Genomic DNA, 19,338 nt, shown 5'->3' on the forward strand with positions numbered 1-19,338 from the left:
AAGATAAGGAAAGGACAAAACAACTCTTTCAAATGCTACCCCATTGACTTTCCTCACTCTACAGTGCAGACTGTAGAGCTTAAAATGGCTGGCTTGGGGCTGAACAGACATCGCTGTCTTCTGTGCTCACTGCAAAGCATCAGTTTCTAAGCTTGAAGTCATCAGGTATTTATTCAAATCCTATGGTTGTGTTGTAAGCCATCTGGGTGACCTTGGCTTAGTCACTTAACCTCTCTGACTCCAGTTTCCTGTGCTATAAAAATGGAGGCCACAATACCTGCCTTGCCCACTTCACCATGTGGCCAAAAAGATCAAGTGAAAGCCTGCGTGTGAAGGCTCTTTAACCACAAAGCTCTACCCAGCAGCAAACTATGGTCATGATGCTTAATCCTGGTGGGCCTCTGTGGTTTGTGAACCATGTGTGCACATGCTGGGTCTGGTCTGTCATTACTTCTAAATGTGGCTGGTCTATTGGCTTCTGAAGTTTCCACATGAAATATCATCTGTATATTTGCTCAAAGCCTCTGCTCTATGTCCTCAAATAATCAGCCATTAAGTGCTACCCTTCGAACCAGTAGAATCAGCGCTCCTGACCTTGTCCCTGCGACCTGCAAAAGTCCCATTGTATCCCAGAGATAAACGCACCAAACTGCGATGTGCTTAAAAGATATATTTAGTGCGCAGGTATTTCATTTGTCACCGAGCAATTTTACAGTGTCTGATATAAGCTGGAGATTTTATGATCTATAATCAAAGGCTTCTGCAGGCACCTCTCCTTAATTTGGATCTGTGACAGTATTAAAAAATGGGACTTTCATCTTCGGATCCATTTCGCTCAGTGGGATGAAAGCAATGTGGGCTTTTAAGTGCAAGTCACTTAAAATTTTTAGACTGTCCTTAGTAACACAAGAACCCTTGACACAGACTTGTACTATTGACAAGGAAAATCTTACTGTTTTTCACCCCTTTTGATCACTTTGGGGTCTACTTGCAGGAGACTGTTGTTACTCCTTAAATGCAATACCCTACGGGTCTCACAGGCAAGGGTTGAAAGGGTTTTTCGCTTGTAATTGTACAAGAGTCTCTGTCTTTGAAGTGGCCATAGCATGATAGAGATCGACTCTCAGGATGTCAGAGCTGGTCAAGAACATTTGGAGGTATTTTCTTTCCAGTCTCATTTCACTTATACAAAAGCTGGGCCTCAAATAAGTTGAGGGCTATATCAGAAGTCAGACTTACATGCTCAGCCAAATAGGTACTAACATGAATACCTGGTAAAAATATTTTTCCCAAATTCAAGAGAAACATCATCTATTCTGAATAATGTATTTGCCCCAACACATTTTCATGAATTCCTACAGGTAATTTGAGCCAAGCAATCTCACTATGTGGTATCCATTGCCCTTTCCGGACCTACTGGACACCCCATGAAAGAACAGAGCTCTTTTCTCAGAGATGTTTACAGAACGTAAATCTCACCTGGAATCCACAGCATACTACCTGTCTACTGCATAAGTGCCTATCATGTATGAGGAACAAAGGAAAATCTACCAGTAATAGTTACAAACTCATCTGTCCTCCTCATATTCCCTTTGTCAATCTCAAATCTAAAACTTAGTGCAGTGATTAATTCTACATTCATCTCCCCAGTTTCTGGGATACTGGTATTATGTTTTGAGTCTTGCAAAGGTTTAAAATGTCCCCCTTGCTTGGTATGGATAAATGCTCATCCTGCCCCTTAGGATTGGTCACACTTTGTAGACTCTAGTCTGTGTTCTCATGGCTTCCCACCTAGAGAAATCCAAGCGAAACACTCCAGGCACCTTCCATCTAACCTCCCACAACACAAACATATATTATGTAAGGGTATAGGAAATAACAGTCCGGGAGAGGAGGCTCCTTCTTAGCATCTGGATGCTACAATTCACAAAGTGTATTAGACACATAGGAGAGTAGATTAAGAAGGATGGCAGGAAGAAGAAAAGAAAAAATGGCAGGCATACTGTGTTTGTTCTACATCATGGAAAGCACCAAAGAGCATTCACTGATAAACTCTTTCCCACAGCACACGAACACCTCCAGGCCTTCATATTCTGTTTCCCCAGTTTGGTCACAAGCTGCAGTGTCTGTGTCATCAGTGTATATTTTGTGTAACCCTGCCCTGAGCATTGCCTGAGTCCCCCCCCCCCACTCCCATTTGACAATTGTTCTTTCTTTGTAGAAATGTCTGCTTTATAGTATGAGTATGCATAGTCACTCTTTTAATAATGCTGGGATGTGGGGTTGGGGACTTAGCTCAGTGGTAGAGTGCTTGCCTAGGAAGCGCAAGGCCCTGGGTTCGGTCCCCAGCCCTGAAAAAAAGAACCAAAAAAAAATAATAATGCTGGGATGTCCTATCAGGAGGACTTGTTGGTCTCATGAAACCTCAGAAGCCATTTTCAGGTCCAATTCTCCCAGTAAGGGTATCTGAGTCTTATGGGCACTGGGATGGTTTTCTGTTGGTTTTGGCTCAGATTTGGATAATGAACTAGACCATGAACACAGTGATAGCAGGCATACACCAACAGTGAGAGGGACTGCCTCTTCTCAAACAGGATTCAAGGGAAACCAAGTTAAGTTGGTATTTGGCATAAGTTCTGTCTTTCCTGGTCAACTAATAGGCAGTTTAATGAGAAACTGAATACAGTAGTGGACTGGCTATGTCCCACAGGGACAGTTTCTAGGTAACTAGGTTCCTGTAATGAAACAGTTGGCTTGGATATTTAGACATGTAAGAAAGTATTTATGCGTGAAGATAACATTTTCCTTCCTGAGGATTGTAAGGTGCAAGATACTTCAGGAAAATGTCAGCATAAAATAATGGACAGAACGTAGAGCTGCAATTCTGAAAGCAGGATTCAACTGGTGGCTGTGTTTAGAAAGAAAAAGTCTTAGAGTGAATCAGTCTCCTGGCTAGACCAATTCAGACCTTTCTTGTTTTCAGGAGTGTTAGCAGCCATTTGGCTGGCTTCCACAGTGAGGATAAACATGTCCTTGGTCTCAGACTTTACATCTGCATAATAACCATCATCCTGAGGAGGATAAGAAAAACTTGCCCTTAGCATCCTTAACAGGAGTTTTGAGCTTGATACTGAATAGATAACTTAAACTGGTGTTACTTGAATGGGAAAATAAGGAGAGTAGACATGAGGTCAGAGTCCTGCTTACTTATAGAAAGATACTGAATCTTTTGGTAGCAAAAGTAACCAAGGATGCATAATGCAAGACAAGGAAGCTTTAAGTCCCAAATCTGTGCCTCATCTAACTGTGTGTATCTCTCTAATCTCTTTTCTTTCTCTTGCCCCTCTCTCATGTCTCTCATGTCTCTGTCTCTCTGCCTCTCTCAGTGTCTCAGTGTCTCTGTGTCTCTGTCACTCTGTCTCTGTCTCTGTCTGTCTCTGTCTGTCTCTGTCTGTCTCTCTGTCTCTGTCTCTGTCTCTCTCTCTCTCTCTCTCTCTTTCTCTCTCTCTCTCTCTGTGTGGGGGGGCTGTTTTGCTGTGAATTGAGCCAAAAAATTCAAGCATATTTTACCGTGATATTCACCTTACCTTTGAAATTCAATTACTTCTGAACTTGACTTTTTGGCTCTTTTGACTCTTTTCTTAATTTGTTAGAAAACATGGTAATATCGAGTATTCAATGAGGTCCTTCCCCCACCATGCTAACATTTTATCTTCCCTGTAGTGAAAGTATCAGACAAATAGATGATAGATAGGTAAGTAGATAGATAGAGAGATAGAGAGATAGAGAGATAGATAGAGATAGATGATACATAAATAGGTGGTAGAAAGGAGATAATATATAAGATAGTTGATAGATGATGAGTAGATAATAGATACAGATTTCAAGTTGAGTACATGTTGGCAAGGTAGGGGCTAAAATACTAGATGGCCATGATGATTTAGGTTATAGACCGTGTCCAGAATAAAAGCTAGGTTGGAACAAAAGGCAGATTATTGAATAGAGGGGAACTTGGTTTCTTTTTGACTTTATTATGGTCAAAGAATGCTGGGCTAAGTGGAGGGTGTTGCTGAGTATTTAGCTCGGGTCACCAGAGTCAGCACAGTTCCCACTTCTAGGTGAGTGATTTTAATATCTCTGTATGCAAAGTTAATCAGAATACAAGATGGAGTGAACAGCTTCAAAATAATAACAAAACTAAAAACTGATAGCATTGTTTTTGGTAAGATTATATTGAGAAGCAATGATTTGTAAATCCATAGGAGTATTATTACATTAGGATTACAGTAGGAGCTCATTGTCAACACTGTGTTATACTCCTTTGGAAAAAAAATTCGTTAACGTCCAACAATTCTTCATGTGTTCTACTTTTTCCTAATGCATTAGAGTATTACATTTTTGAAAAAAAAAAACCACTTAAATATAAAGTGGTGGTAGGGCTTCCTTGGTGGTGATTACAGTAATTAAAATAATGTGAATGCCAAAATGTAGTGGGTAAAACCAGCAGAGCCATCAAAAGTGGAGGCTGTCACAGCATTCAGTGGCGGAGTCCACTATGTCTCATTTGACGACCAGTTTCTTTGCAGTCTCAAATGTGACAGGGACTGTGCACTCCCTGGCTCTTCCAAACTCGGCTTTGGATGGTTACATACTCTGGGATACAGCTGGTTAAATGAAATATTCATCTTATCTTTCAAAACACAGACTGTGAGTGTGCCCAATGCCCACTGGGAGGTATCAAAGAAGATAAATTATTGGGAAAAGCAGATCTTGCCTCCTTCTTCTCTCCAGTCTCTATGATTTCTGAACCAAGCCCACGCCCACTCCCCCCACATTTCAGAGCATTTTAAGAAGATAAACACAGATTTATCATTTTATCCCAAATGAATGTTTTCAAAACAAGTTGCATCACTGGCTTCTAGTCACCGGTACCCTGTGCTCCCTGGCAGCATCGTGCCAAACTCTCAGTCCTCTTGGGCACCTTGACATTCTAACTGCCAAAAGGGATGGGGTTGGGATTTCACATCAAGTTTGTGGAAACCAAAGGATCAACAAGCAATGAATATGTGGGTAAACAATAACATTTTTCAAAAGGAAACCTGATATTCTCACATAAGGATAGGTAAATGCATTTTACTTCGGATAATTCTTTCTTTCTATGTCAGCCATTAGAAAAATCAGAGCCTCGTTACAAAAATATATTTCTACATGAGACCTCAAAATGGGCCTGGTGGTGGTGTCCGGATAGCCTTGAGCTAGACTCAGAGATTCAGAAGGAATGCCAGTCCTTCTTCCCTTGGGAAACCACTGGGTACCTTTCACAGGGTTGAGGATGGTGTTCACATCTCTAAAGCTATGTGTATATATGTGTGTGGGAGGTGCACATAGGCAACATTTTTACATTTTTTTCTTTTTAGAATTTCACACATGAATGCTGTATCTACATTATTTTCCATAACATTTTCTCACCTTCCAACTCTCCAGGTGTTCCTTTCCTTTCCTTTGAAATGTATATCTCATTTTCTTTAACTAATATTATTGGACACACATATAAATACAACTTGCTGAGTTCGTTTAGTGTGGCTTCTATGTCTTTTGGTTTTTACCTAATGATTTGGGACTGGTGAATATATATGCTAGTGTGTGTGTGTGTGTGTGTGTGTGTGTGTGTGTGTGTGTGTGCATGAACGTGTGTGTGTGGGTATGTGTGTGTGTTTGTGGGTGTGTGGGTGGTTGTAGGGGTGTATGTACATATCTGTGCTGTGGTGCTGTGTATATGTATGTGATTGATGTGCATATACATCTTATACATGCTTCTATGTGTCTGTGTGAGTATCTGCGCATGTGTAGAAATGCTGTCTCTATAACAATAGTGTGTTTATAATCGTTTAATGATGTGTATGTTATGCATGTATTGCATCACTGTATGTGTGTATATTTGACAGTCCCAACTCTCTCTAACAATAATACTTTTATATGATATATATACATATGTGGTATGTGCATGTATGTGTATCTATATTTACACATGCATGCATATGTTTAAATCCTGTCTTTCTAACAATGGTGCTTCTGTAATGATTTAATAATAGATACTGATGGTTTGGCACCTGCAGCTTTCTCTCACTAGAGTGTATGCATGTTGTTGTTGTGGTGGTGGTGGCAGTGGTGGTGGTGGTGGTGGGGTGTGTATGTATGTGTGTGTGTGTGTGTGTGTGTGTGTGTGTGTGTGCTATGTTGGTTAATGTATGTGCTAACTCTTTAACAGTGATTCTTCTGTAATGATTTAAAGACGTAAATGTGAACATTTGTGTGCATGGGAGGAGTGTGTACACGCACATGTGTAAGCCCTGTCTTCATAACAATGGCCCTTCTGTAGGGATTTAATGATATACTGGTGGTCAGGCACCTGCCTCTCCCTCTTCAAGGTATGAATAAAGGAAGCTAGCATCTGTGATATTCAGACATATAAATCTCAATGCCAAGATGGGCATTTGGGATCCCATTGCTCAGAAAGCACCATTTATACTCTCACATGTTTTATTTATCTGCCTGAGTGCTTCATTGCACTTTTCTTCTATTCCCTTTACTTTTGAGGGCACTGACCCATCTCTTTCTTAAGAGCATAAAGAATGAGAATAGAGATTAAAAAATAATAATAACTCAACATTAGGTGCTTCACTTCCTCTCCATCTTCAGTGAAAATTTAATGACATTTTTAAACCTGACTGGATCCCTTCTATCCGGAAAGGTGTTGGTAACTTACCCTTTTATTTCCCCATCCACTACAAATTCTTTTTTCTAAGAGAGGATTAGCTAAGTCTAGGGCAAAACCATTTTATTGTACTTCAAAACGGCACTTGGAGAGGGATATGGGAGAGCTGGCCTCCACTCTGCCTTTACATAGCAGGCCTTAGCAGATCCATGCCAGATCCATGGGGCACTGTACCCTTCTCCATTCCTGAATCCCCAGGGTCTCACAACATTCTCCAAGCTTTAGGAGCCTTATTATGACTCAACATTCCTGCCTTCTATCTGATAGATGGAGATTTTAACTACTCAATCTTCAAGATACTTGAAAGGGCATAGCCGTGCAACTGTGCGTACACACTGAGACCCCAAGCATCCTTATGCAACCTGCATTGCCCGCCCACCAGAGAGACCTGCAGTCTCCTGTTTGTACTTCTGGATCCCGAGTCCAGTGCTTTAACCATCTAAGCTTCACTTTCTTTATGTGTAAAATATTAAACATAAATAAATAAATAAATAAATAAATAAATAAATAAATAAAGGAACTGCCATGTTCTATCTAGAAAGTATCAAGAAAACATGGCCATAGAGCTTAAGGACACATTAACAAAGATGCCCTCAGCAGACTCTCGTGGTGCTAATTCCTTCTCCTTCCCCAATCCTCCCCACATTCTCAGTATGACATGTGGATCCACTGGTGCAGAGCAATCCTTTGGAATCAATGGGAAAACATGGCGCTTTCTCACATGTGACCAATGATGCCTTTTGAACCAGGTCTGCATCTCTACAACTCTTTTGTTACTCCTTCTCTACGTGGCCATTATGGCAGAAGCTGAGAGTGGATTTTTTGTCAGAGCGATCAGGGATTTTGCCTTCCCTCACTCATTAATACTACCCATTAAAGGGCAGCCAAAATCAAAGAAGCAACTCTGGGGTGAAGGTATTGGGAGCAGTCTAAAGAAAAAGTAGGCAAAAATCTTTCTTTTTTTGCTCAGTGTCTGTAAGATCTGACACCACACACTGAAGTATGGTCCTAACTTCTATTCTGCAGGCAGTTTTCTTTGCTATGTACCCCTCAATTTGTGAATTTACAACTGGAGTTACTGAAAGAGCACATAGAACCATGGGATTATCTGAGGCCAGGCTTCAAAGTGTATATCCCAAGGATGGTTTTGCACATATTAATGTGCAAATGCATTTGTCTGTCCATGGTGGATTATTGCCCGTCTTCACAGGAAGATGTTTTTCACAGGTCTACCATTTTATTGAGAAAGGGTTTCGCACAACATCTGTCCTCTGTTCATTAAAATAGCACGTGACTGGGTCCCTAATCCACAGAAGGGAGTAACAGGCAATGACTGAAGAAGTGATAATAGCTGTGGTGTCCGGTATGCTAAGACTGGAAAGAGGAAGAAGGTTTATTAGATTGTCTATATGGCAGTAGAGCATTAAAACAGGAGACGGTGTCTCAGCCTGACAACTGCAGTGCTTTTGAGATATCTGCACAACCTGTAGCCTACACCTCCCTTCCCAAGGAGGTTTCCCATGCGATGCCTACCACTTCTTACTAGACCTCGTAGTAACAGATCTTCTTAGCACTAATGTGGAGGTAAAACTAGCAGCTTCTGTCCTGGATGATCAAAGAATGGAAGGAGGCACAGCGAATCTCTGCTAGAGGAACTAATGAATATGTTTGCAGATGACAGTACCAAAGAGCCCGGGCCCACACAGCAGTAATGAAGCCAGACAGCTTCAGATGGTGAGAGCTACAGAGGAAATGTCTGAATACCTGAAGCATCTGAAAGGGAAGAGCAGAATCCAGGGCCAGCGCTGGTCAGATGACAGGCCCCAGGGATGGACACTGACACTGAGACTAGGAAAGGCTTCACTGAAAGGATAGAGACTTCTCTGGTTCAAGGGTCTGAATGAGAGGAAGAGTTTGCTTTATTTCTGCATCTGGTACTCGTTACTTGACAAGGTGTTTTATTTAACCTATATTGCCTTAATTCCTCCTTCTCAAAGCCTATCTCTTTAAGAAAATATTGATGTTAAGTATGTGCATGTGGGGGTGGGTATGTATATGTGTGTGAACATGTGCTTTACATGTAGACATAGATGAGTGGGATCCCCTGAGTTGGAGTTACAGATGGTTGCAAACCACCTGATGTACATGCCTGGAACTGAACTCCAATCCTCTGAAAGAGCAATGTGTGTTCCTAAACAATGGGCCATCTCTTCAGTTTCCCTAGGCCCTATATCATACAGAACCAAACTTTACAAATAAAACCACTCTAATGACTCCAGCCTGTATCAGAAGTCTTGGTGACCTATGTGATAGGGAAGGGCATGACTGGCCAGACTCAGTCTTCTATACATTTTTAACTACATTGGTATAAACCTATGTTTAAATGTCACCTGCAGCAAAGCCAAGAATAAACTCCTAACCCTGAGCACAAGCATCTTAGTTGACAAGAATCACGAAACACACACACACACACACACACACACACACACACACACACACACACACAAAGAGAAAGAGAGAAAGAGAGACAGAGAGAGAGAGAGTAGCAGAAGCAGCATCAGCACACACACACAGAGAGAGAGAGTTGCAGAAGCAGCACCAGCACACACACACACACACACACACACACACACACACATACACATTACATGTTTATATACCAACACTAAGAACATATGCACACATACAGCACAGAGAACATACATACAAACACATACCAACCCTGAGCATGTACACACACACACACACACACACACACACACACACACTCACCAGACTGAGATTATCCATGCCACTTTGTAAATCAGGTGTCAAGATCCATTAAAACAGGCGAGCCCATGGTTTCTGTCTCACTACATGCTTTAATTAAAGACAGCAGTGCAATCTACAACATATCTGAAAATTATTAGAAACTTGTTTTTCCAGAGGCAAAAACGATCAATACCTTTTTGTCTCTGGGGCATAAAGCATTGCAGGTTACTTTGTCCCTGATCGGTCCAGCAAGCCACAGTCAGAAGCAAACACTACTGTGACAAGGGTGAAGTCATATTTTGAGAGTAAAAGAGGTTTGCTGAAATTAGCTCGATTGTTTACTTGGTTTGAGACATCAGTCAGAAGTCCTTGGCTTCAGGGATACAGACAAAGAAACAAGCAAATGATTCTAGAAGGAGGACTCTCTCCCTTCTCTCTGTCTCTTTCTCTCCCTACCCCCAGCATTGGGCTGAGGACCCTCTGCATATTATCTGAATGTTAGCTCTGAGCTATGCTGCCCTCTTGCCAACTCCCCTACTGTCTTTAGATAGCTCTGGAGGTTCTGAATATTTTTCTTTCCACAAAATGGGCTTTTAAAGCTTGGCACATCTCAGGAAGCAGAAAGAAAAACACAATGTCAAGATCTTAAAGGAACAAATGCTGCTTCTATGCAAAATACCAAGAAGTCACTATAGGCAGAGGCAGAGGCTCTGTGTTGTGAGAGACATTTGGTGAAAGCTTTTGTAGGGAAATGCAAGCACTCTTGGGGCTTTTCAGTGTACTCTACAGCAGTTCAGAAATGGAGAAAATAGAATGACCCTCCGATCATTATCTATAGGACATTATGCTGATAAATGGTGGTATTAATGAACTGAAATGAATTTCAATCCGTTCTCCCTGCAGTTATTTTGATAATACTGGAATCAACTAAAGTGCATGGAATTAACAATTAAAGGGGGTTAAGCAGACACTTAATACTTGTTCTATTTTGCACAATTTGGCAGTAATGCATCTGCTGTAATCAGGATTTTTATTTCTCATTGGGACAAAAGCGGGGGCAATGTTTATATTTTGGAAGCAAAGCCTCTGGGATCCGCATCCCCTCCATGCAGTTTCAGTACGTATGTGTTGGTGATGGTGTATGTGTGTGCGTGCTGGTGGCCCCTTCAGTGTGCCTGGCTTTCTCCTTTTACAACAGCTCCACCTTTGGGCTTCTGAAAGGAACATGCTATTTTTGCTAACAGAGAGGAAGAGCTGTGATAATCAGAAATCAGTACTCCGTGCTCAATCTTTTGTTCAGGGAAACGGAAAAATAAAATTATTATCCTTAGGAGAGAGACCCGGAACAACTAGAAACCTGGGTGGAAACAAGAAAGATAACAGAGGGGATCAGAGTCGGGAGGAAAAGGAAAAGAGGAAGGGAATGTGAGCAAGGACAAGAAAAGCTTTCTTTTCTAAGATGAGGAAGGTGCACAGAGCCACAGTAGCTTCCTTCTAGGCTGCAGGGCTCTACCTGAGCCTGTAAGATGCTAAGCCCATCTTCTTTGTCCCTTTCTGTGTAAAAACGAAAGCATCATGCTAATAAAAGAGTGTGTGAGAATTCTGTCCGTTATGTTCTTTGACATCCATCCTGCCTTTGAGTGAAGTTCTCAATGTGTGTCTCTAATATTCAGGAGATTTGCATGGCTTCCAGAAGGATGGCAGCTCCACTTCCGTCAAGCACGACCTTGATTAACCAGGAGAGCAAAAGGATAAAACTCACTTCCACTGTATTCCAATATTCAGATGAATAGGGAATCCGGAGAATATTCTACAAACCTGCCTCCACTCCTTGGCCCAGGTGACAAAGTTGAAGACTGAGCAAGTTTTTGTCTAGGTAAGTGGTGAGGGTCAGCTTGCCCCACAGGAAGGGAGACTTTCATTACACAAGCTATAAAAATCGAAGTACTTAAATTAAGTGAAAATAATTTTAAAAATTAAAGTTAAAAGACCACAGAAACTGCTTCAAGTGGGAAGAGATCACAAGCAGAGGCCCAGGTGACCCAGGTCCTGCACAGTTCGGGGCTCTTGACCTCGACACCATTACTTCTTACCTTCAGAGTTTCACATCTACCTCTTTGTCATCATCTAGACTTACTGCTATTGCTTCCCGGAAAACAGAATTGCATACGTCATGTAGATCTCATATCTAAAAGGTCATTTCAGTAAAGGAACACTCCACTCAAAATCCTCTAAGTGTTCCTTACCGTTCATGGAATAAAATTCACAGTTTTTGACCCTGCATGTCTGCTTCTGAAACCCCTCCTCTATTGACAGCCGACACAGGACGTGCTTATTTCATCAAGGAGAGCTATTAGCCCCTTCTCCTCAAGGCTGCTTGGAGCTTTCTCCACAGACTCTTTATCTCCAGTGACACCTTCAGCCTTTTGTCTTGAAGAATGTATAGCCCATTCCTGTGAGTATTTTATGAATGGGACAAACCCATTCATAAACATTCACTTTCTGTTATAATTCTCCCTCCTTATGTGTACACATATCTGATATTCTTAACTCCGCAGCTGGGTTATAAGCTTTGTGGGGACAACACATGTTTGTTTTCATTTTAGTGTAAATTTAGGATTATGTGTTGTTTATATAAAGTGTTGAATAAAAAGTGAATTGATTGAATAGTATATTGATTGAATTGACAGTAAAGTAGGTCACTTGTTTTGTGCATTTAAAGAAGGAATAAGTACCTTTGAGTAATGGGCTTTTTTGGTAGTTTGGGTGGCTAATGATTGGATATATTTAAGATGTGGTAAAGCAGTCACTAACAGATAGTTGGACAAATAAAGACGCTGCCAAGCCTGAGTACTGAAGTTCAAACTCCAGGGTCCTTAATGGTTGGAGAGAACTGACTTTTATAAGTTGTCCTGACACCTTCTCTGTCTCCGTCTCATCTCTGTTTGTCTCTGTCTTTTTCTTTCTTAATACACATACACACACACACACACACACACACACACACACACACACACACAAATAAATAACAGGCACTTGCTTCTTTTGTATATTTCTTATATTTGGTATTTACTGAGTCCTAATGCAGAAACCAGTGGTTCATTATACTTTCGTTCTCTTTCTTTTTTGTCTTATGCCTCTAAGACATATTTCCATGTTTTTCTACTTGTTTTAAGTACTGGTAAATCTTACATAAGCTGAAAACGGAAGAGAAAGTCTGGTTATTTTGTGAATTTTCGCATGTATCCTACTTCACTGGAAACACACTGAGCTCCGAGAACTGTTGTAATTTGTAAGTATCACTTAGGCCAACAATGTAACCCCCCTCTCTCTATTATATGAAACCACATTTTATTATTTTTTGAATTTAATTGAAGAATAATGGATACTTCTAAAATCGTCATTTGATATATCATCCACTTAGAAGTACACTAGTTCTCTTCATGTTCTAAGCAAATGTTCCCTCCTTAGCTACTGAACAGAGAATTATGTGCAAAGCCAGGTCCTTGTGTTACTTTTATATTCTTATTTTCTGTTCTTTTTCTAAGCATCAGATTTGGTGCAGCACCATCTTTCTGTTAGCATGTGCTTCTTTGCTTGTGGAGGGGCAGTGTATATGTGTCTGAGAAATAATGGCATCCTGCCTTTAAAAATTCTCTCTTGCCTTTGAAGGTGACTCAGACGGTGCGATATCACAGGATGCTGAGTTAGTATCCAAGACAAACACTTTTCAAGTCAGAGATGAGCTGGAACCCTACTGTTCACATTATAAATTCATCCCATGGGCCTCAGGGATAGGAAAACAATTGTTCCTTAGTTTAGTTTTACCTCCTCCCTAAGGCTTTCTGACTTTTTAGCATATGTAAATAAATATGTTATCATTAAATTTCAGAGTAACAGCATGTAAAATGGAAACTGAAGGGAACATTGGGATACATATCTGTTCATTGTGAGTCTTTGGTATGTAGAAACAAACAAACAAACAGACTTTCTTTGTTGTGAGTTGTGATGATTTGCCTGAAAGTTCAAAGTAATAGAAACTTGAAATATTCACCAGTATTCACTATTAAAGAGAACACACACACACACACATACACACACACACACACACACACACACACACACACACACACAGAGGCACAAATTTATCTTAAAGTAATGACTGATATGACTAAGCTGCAAAGCCCTATAGCCTACAATGACAGGCTGAAGACCAACAAGAGGCAACACATTAACCCTGTTCTGTAAAATGACTGGTTGAACTCGATTCAAGCTGACTCTTTAACTTAAATTCTAAAGGTGAATAATTGCGCCCCACCTCAAGTCATCAGGGATAAAGTGATCATCTTCAGTCCCAATCTTGTTACTCTCTCAAGTCTTCAACAGATTAGTTCCAGCCCACCAGTCTTGGGATATGAAACCAGCTTATTCTTCCTACAGCCTTCAATGAAATCTCATCTGGAAGAATTCTCGCAGATAGACCCAACATGTCTGGTCAGTTGTTTTGATAACCCGTTTCCCAAGTTATCAGGTAAAATTAATTATTGCAGCAGGAATGGCTTATTACCATGACAAGCTTCTGAATATTCAATAGAGATTTATATATGTAATTTATCAATTTAACTACTCATGTTTCTGTATTTATTTGTCCCAAGACAATGAAGAGCTCTTAGCATGCATGTAGTATTAGGAAACACCTTTCATTTTGTTTACATATTACACCTCTTTTTTTCAAGACAATCATTCAAGGTATCAATTACTAACCTCTAATTTATAGGAACTAATCAAATCCAAAGTCATAAAACTTAAAAATTCCCTAGCTGATATTAGGATGATTCTGAGATGTTTCAACATATAAAGGTGCTTGCTGTCAAGGCTGATAACCTGAGTTCAATTCTTGGAGCTCACATGCTTAAAATAGGAAAATAACTCCCACAAAATATCTTCTAACCTCTGCATCTGCACAAGGACACCCACACGTAAACACACACATTCACACATAAAAATAAATAAGTGTTAAAAATTAGAATACAGAAACCACAGCTTACCAAAATGCAGAGAAAAGTGACTATATGTTGCCCATCACCAAGTGGTGCATCTACAACATGACTCCTGCACTTAAGGCCCAGAGATCCTAGATGAAGGGACAGAAAGACCATCAGAACCACTGAAAAGGAAATTGCATTAGATTTTGTCTCCTAGAGATTACAGAGGAGCTGCACCCATGCAATCAGATCAACAGACTAAATAAGACCTGAACAAGGACAACCCAAATAGACATGATAGCCAGGAAGGGAGAAAGCTCATAGGTTTCAACCCTAGATAAAGAACTACAGGCCACTAAGAAATTTAGACAGCAGGAGAAATAGGTTTTTTTAGAGAAGAGCTTCTAAATGGGTTATATACTGCAATTAGTTCTGAAATCATATAATGTGTGTGTGTGTGTGTGTGTGTGTGTGTGTGTGTGTGTGTGTGTGTGAGAGAGAGAGAGAGAGAGAGACAGAGAGAGAGACAGAGAGAGAGAGAGAGAGAGAGAGAGAGAGAGAGAGAACAAAGAAAAAGAAACCACACACTTCAGAGAGAACAAAAGAGGACGTGGAAGAGATTGGAAGGAGGAAATGGAATAAGTAAAATGATATAATTGTGTTTTAATTCTAAAATAGTTTAAAAACTTAAAAATCTATTTGATACCAAAATTTTGCATTCTGTATTCAATTTCACATAACATACTAGTAAGTCATGACACCCAAATCCTACATTGTAAACGGGATCTGAACATTTGAATGTAATAGTCCTATTCTGAGGAAAGCCCATTCTGCAATAATGTTATTTTCAAACAAAAAAATCATTTAGTAAAAGCAAATCTTACCTGGGAAAAAGTAAAGAAAAAAATAATAAGACAACATCTGTGAAGAGAGTGAATTGGGTAAACTCATATCTGCTTTTTTCTGATACAAAAAACAAAAAAGTATTCTTTAATCCAGAGTTCAACTTTCATTTTCCTAAAGGAATTCTAACTATAGCTTCTGTGGAAATAATCCCTAAAAATCTATTCTATGGGACTGAAGAGATGGCACTATAGTCAGGAGAACTTCTTCCAGAGGACTAGAGTTCAATTCCCAGTCCCCATGTCAATGAGCTCACAGACATCTGTAATTTCTGATCCAGGGATTCCTATTTCCTCTTCTGGTTTCAGGAGCCACAGGGGTATTCACATAGTCATACACAGATGCATATGCTGAAATTTAAAAGTTTGAAGGCATTTTATGATGCAGTTTTTAAGGTTTTTTTTTTCAATTTGTCACATTGTAACTATTTTTTTTTTTTTGGTTCTTTTTTTCGGAGTTGGGGACCGAACCCAGGGCCTTGCGCTTCCTAGGTAAGCGCTCTACCACTGAGCTAAATCCCCAGCCCCTATTGTAACTATTTATTAACTAATCAAATTTCCAAAATGCCCTGGGTAGCACCTTCGTTCCTCTGTCTAATAAGCTTGTCTGTTTGGTCATCCCTGTTGCAGCACCCCCCACCTTCCACAGTGAGCTGTCTTTGTCTTCATTCCACCTTGTGGGGAAGATAATTTGAAGAACCACAGGAAGTTATTCGCTTCTTGAAGCGTTTTCCAACTGTACAGATATCATGAATTAGATCCTCCATGCAGATGGTGCCAAATTTACCAAGAGATCGAGCAGTCAAGGAATTATCTGTCGAGGCAATTTGCTTCTTATTGATTTTGCCATAGCCTCACTTGTAAATGAGTTCATTTACTGACTTAAGGTTGGGGTAGCCCCGCACACGGTTCACCAATCCCTCAGCATGTTATTTGAAGCTTTGTTGAGCTTAACAAAGGTGCCACTGAAGATCTGTCTAAGACAAAGAAGTTGCAATACTATGTGGCCTTTCTGCCTTACTCCAATGGTACCTCAGATTCTGGTGACAAACACCAATTTTGGTTCTACAGGCACATAGAACTCCCATTTTCCTTGCCATCCTAGCCCTCTGAATCTTAGTCCATTCTCCTGTGATAGTGCTTAGCCTCGTCAGAGATGAGCTTCCTCCTTGCCTTTTGCAAACTTCAGTGCAAACTTCTTACACGCATGCGTCACCTTCAATTCTGCGAAATTCCTTTTCTTTTTCTTAAGGGTTTCTTGCATGGTAGGAAGTTTCTTTTTCTTCTCTAGTACAGTGTCCATGGCTCCAGTCAGAAAAAGAAAAGAGGTTTTTTTTTGTTTACTGTTATTATTATTATTATTATTATTATTATTTTATTAATTATTATGTGGCTGCAGACATCTATGTTGCAGACTTGGTGGGATTTTTATTCTTTGGAAAGAATGTCGTACACTAAACAATATGAGTTTTGTTGTCATTGGACTCTCATTCCAATCTTCCATTGAAGAACCAAAGGGAAAAATCTACAACAGAATGTGTTTCTTGTGTAATTATGTCAAATATAATTGTACTTATCTGCCTGTCCTAAGATTATTTGTGGCTATTTAATTTATTTGTAATGGTTATCTATCATAGATCACCTCTCTATTATTGATAAGATATATTATGAAAACCAATGGAGATGTTGGCTCATAGTAATAACATCTTCCCAAGTATATAATTGAGTAACATTTTTGAAGCGTATTGTTTTCAAATGTAAGACAAGAGGCAATACATGAATACAATATCATGAAAAGGGAAGCAGACAACACTAACTCCATAACAACTCAACAGCTTTACCTTGCCCCTCTCCAGAACGTAGCATGGGGAACGGCAAAGCTCAGCAAGATGAGCCTGTGAAGAAAACAGCAAATCAGAATTTAAGATTCAACAAGTGACTGGAATTTGTAGTTCACTGATCAGAACAAAATGAACACTGTGAATATTACCAGCCCTACTTCAAGTTTTTGATAAATGATAGTCACATCATGTCCATGCCTATAGAACTAATAAAATTGACTTGGGTTAACGTCCTATGGAAGAGCTGTGGCCAAAGCAATGTCTGGTTCTCACACACTCACACAGGACTAAAAATATTTCTATATTGTCACCAGAGTACATGGAAATTAGCATGCAGATGAAACAGTCATTAGAGACTCCGGCAAAAGAAGAGTTTGGGTACAAGATTATTTATTTGGTCTTTCATATAAGATAATATTAGAATCATCTTATTACAACTTTAAATAACTCTTTTAAAATGTATGTTGATTTAAAAGTGCAGTGGCTTGAATGAGAATGGCTCAATGAATTCCTATGTTTCAATACTTGGTTTGGTTCTTGGAACTGTGAGGGAAGGATTAAGAGGTGTGGCCTTATTGGAAAAGGAATGTCACTGGAGGATGGACTTTGAAGTTTCAAAAGTCCACACCATTTCTTGTTAGGTCTTTGCTTTATGGGTCAAGATGTGAACTCTCAACTCATGCAAATGGTAATCCAATGCCAAATGGTCAGTCCCCAAACCATACTGCAAGAAACATTGTATGAATCCAACACACTATATTTAGGAATATCTATGTATTTAAAAATACAAATACTTATGAAATAACAATTACTGGAAGAGAGGCAATGAATTTGAAGGAGAGTGCAGAGCGATATATATGAAAGAATTTGAAGGGAGAAAATGGAAAATATAAATGTAGTAATATGATATACTCAAATATCAGTAATGCAGAACAATAACAAAGTAAAATGCACAACTTTAGTAAACATATCTGTGTCTCAACTGTAGTTCAGAGCTCACACACCAATTCTCAGAACAGTACTGTGTAATATACTCATTTCATTTGGATTGGCCTAGCAGTACATACAAAGGTAAAAATATTTCCTTTATTGAGCTCAAGATACTGATCCAAAAGAAGCATTAAGGAAAGTGTATGAGGAAGTTGCCCATGGCCTAGAAAGATGGTGGCATGAGATTGCTCAGTTAGTAAAGGGCTTCTCACCCAGGCATGGAGATTTGAGTTCCAACACTCAGAATCTATTTACAAAAACCAGGTGTAGCACTCTACATTTGGAATCCCAGAACTAGAGAGGATCCCAGAGGCTCAAGACCTATCCAGTCTAGCTAAGGCTAGCTAATAAGTAAGTTCTACGACATTGAGAGATTCTATTTCAAAAGTTGGTAAAGACTGAGAATACTCAATATCAACCTGTGACCTACACACACACACACACACACACACACACACACCCCTATACACCTTTGTACATTCACACAAGTGTATCACACACAAAAAAACATTCAGTAAAGTATACATCAAATAGTAAAAGTTATAGGGAAAGAAAAATCTATCTAAATATGAGGTTAGAAGGGGGTTAGAATACGCAATATGCTATTACCTCAAGAGAAAATTAGATAGCAGGTAAAAGGAATTACTGATACATAGAACTTCACTGCAGGCTTTAAAACAATATTTTGCATGAAAATAAGAAACTAAAGTATGCAGTTCCATTCACATTACCGGAAAAATTGGAGTATTTAAAATAAACACATGACCAAACCCCAGAATATTTAGTCATATTTGATAGAGAGTGAGGGTGAAGCAAACTTTATGGAATATGCCGATTCTGTCTTTTATATATGCATGCAATGAACCAGGGTAGGCAATGTCGCATTTAGGAAGGCACTTCCTACAAACCCGAGTACTTTTGTCTGCATAAGGCATGCTTCAGTCAAATATTGTGATCCTAAAAATAATCAATAGAGAACACGATGCGCAGAACATGCTAGGAGCTCCCTAAATATATGTACTGAGTGATATTATTTCTAGGAAGAATCATACATAATGGTTTTGTCCTTGCAAAGAACTACAGCCAATATTGAG

At 39.6% G+C, this 19,338-nt stretch overlaps 1 long non-coding RNA gene across 2 annotated transcripts in view; it reads right to left on the bottom strand.

The window, feature by feature from the left end:
- Positions 1–19,338, bottom strand: part of LOC102546931 (uncharacterized) — a 150,036-nt gene that overhangs the window by 43,952 nt on the left and 86,746 nt on the right. For both annotated transcript variants that reach the window (XR_015642502.1, XR_015642503.1), the window contains 2 exons: positions 17,255–17,308; positions 14,575–14,660 (listed from right to left, as the gene is read on the bottom strand). This is a non-coding gene — a long non-coding RNA (uncharacterized LOC102546931). The remainder of the gene's footprint in view (positions 1–14,574; positions 14,661–17,254; positions 17,309–19,338) is intronic.

The sequence above is a fragment of the Rattus norvegicus genome, chromosome 18 (genome assembly GCF_021556685.1).
Source record: "Rattus norvegicus strain SHRSP/BbbUtx chromosome 18, alternate assembly SHRSP_T2T, whole genome shotgun sequence".
Taxonomy (NCBI): Eukaryota; Metazoa; Chordata; class Mammalia; order Rodentia; family Muridae; genus Rattus; species Rattus norvegicus.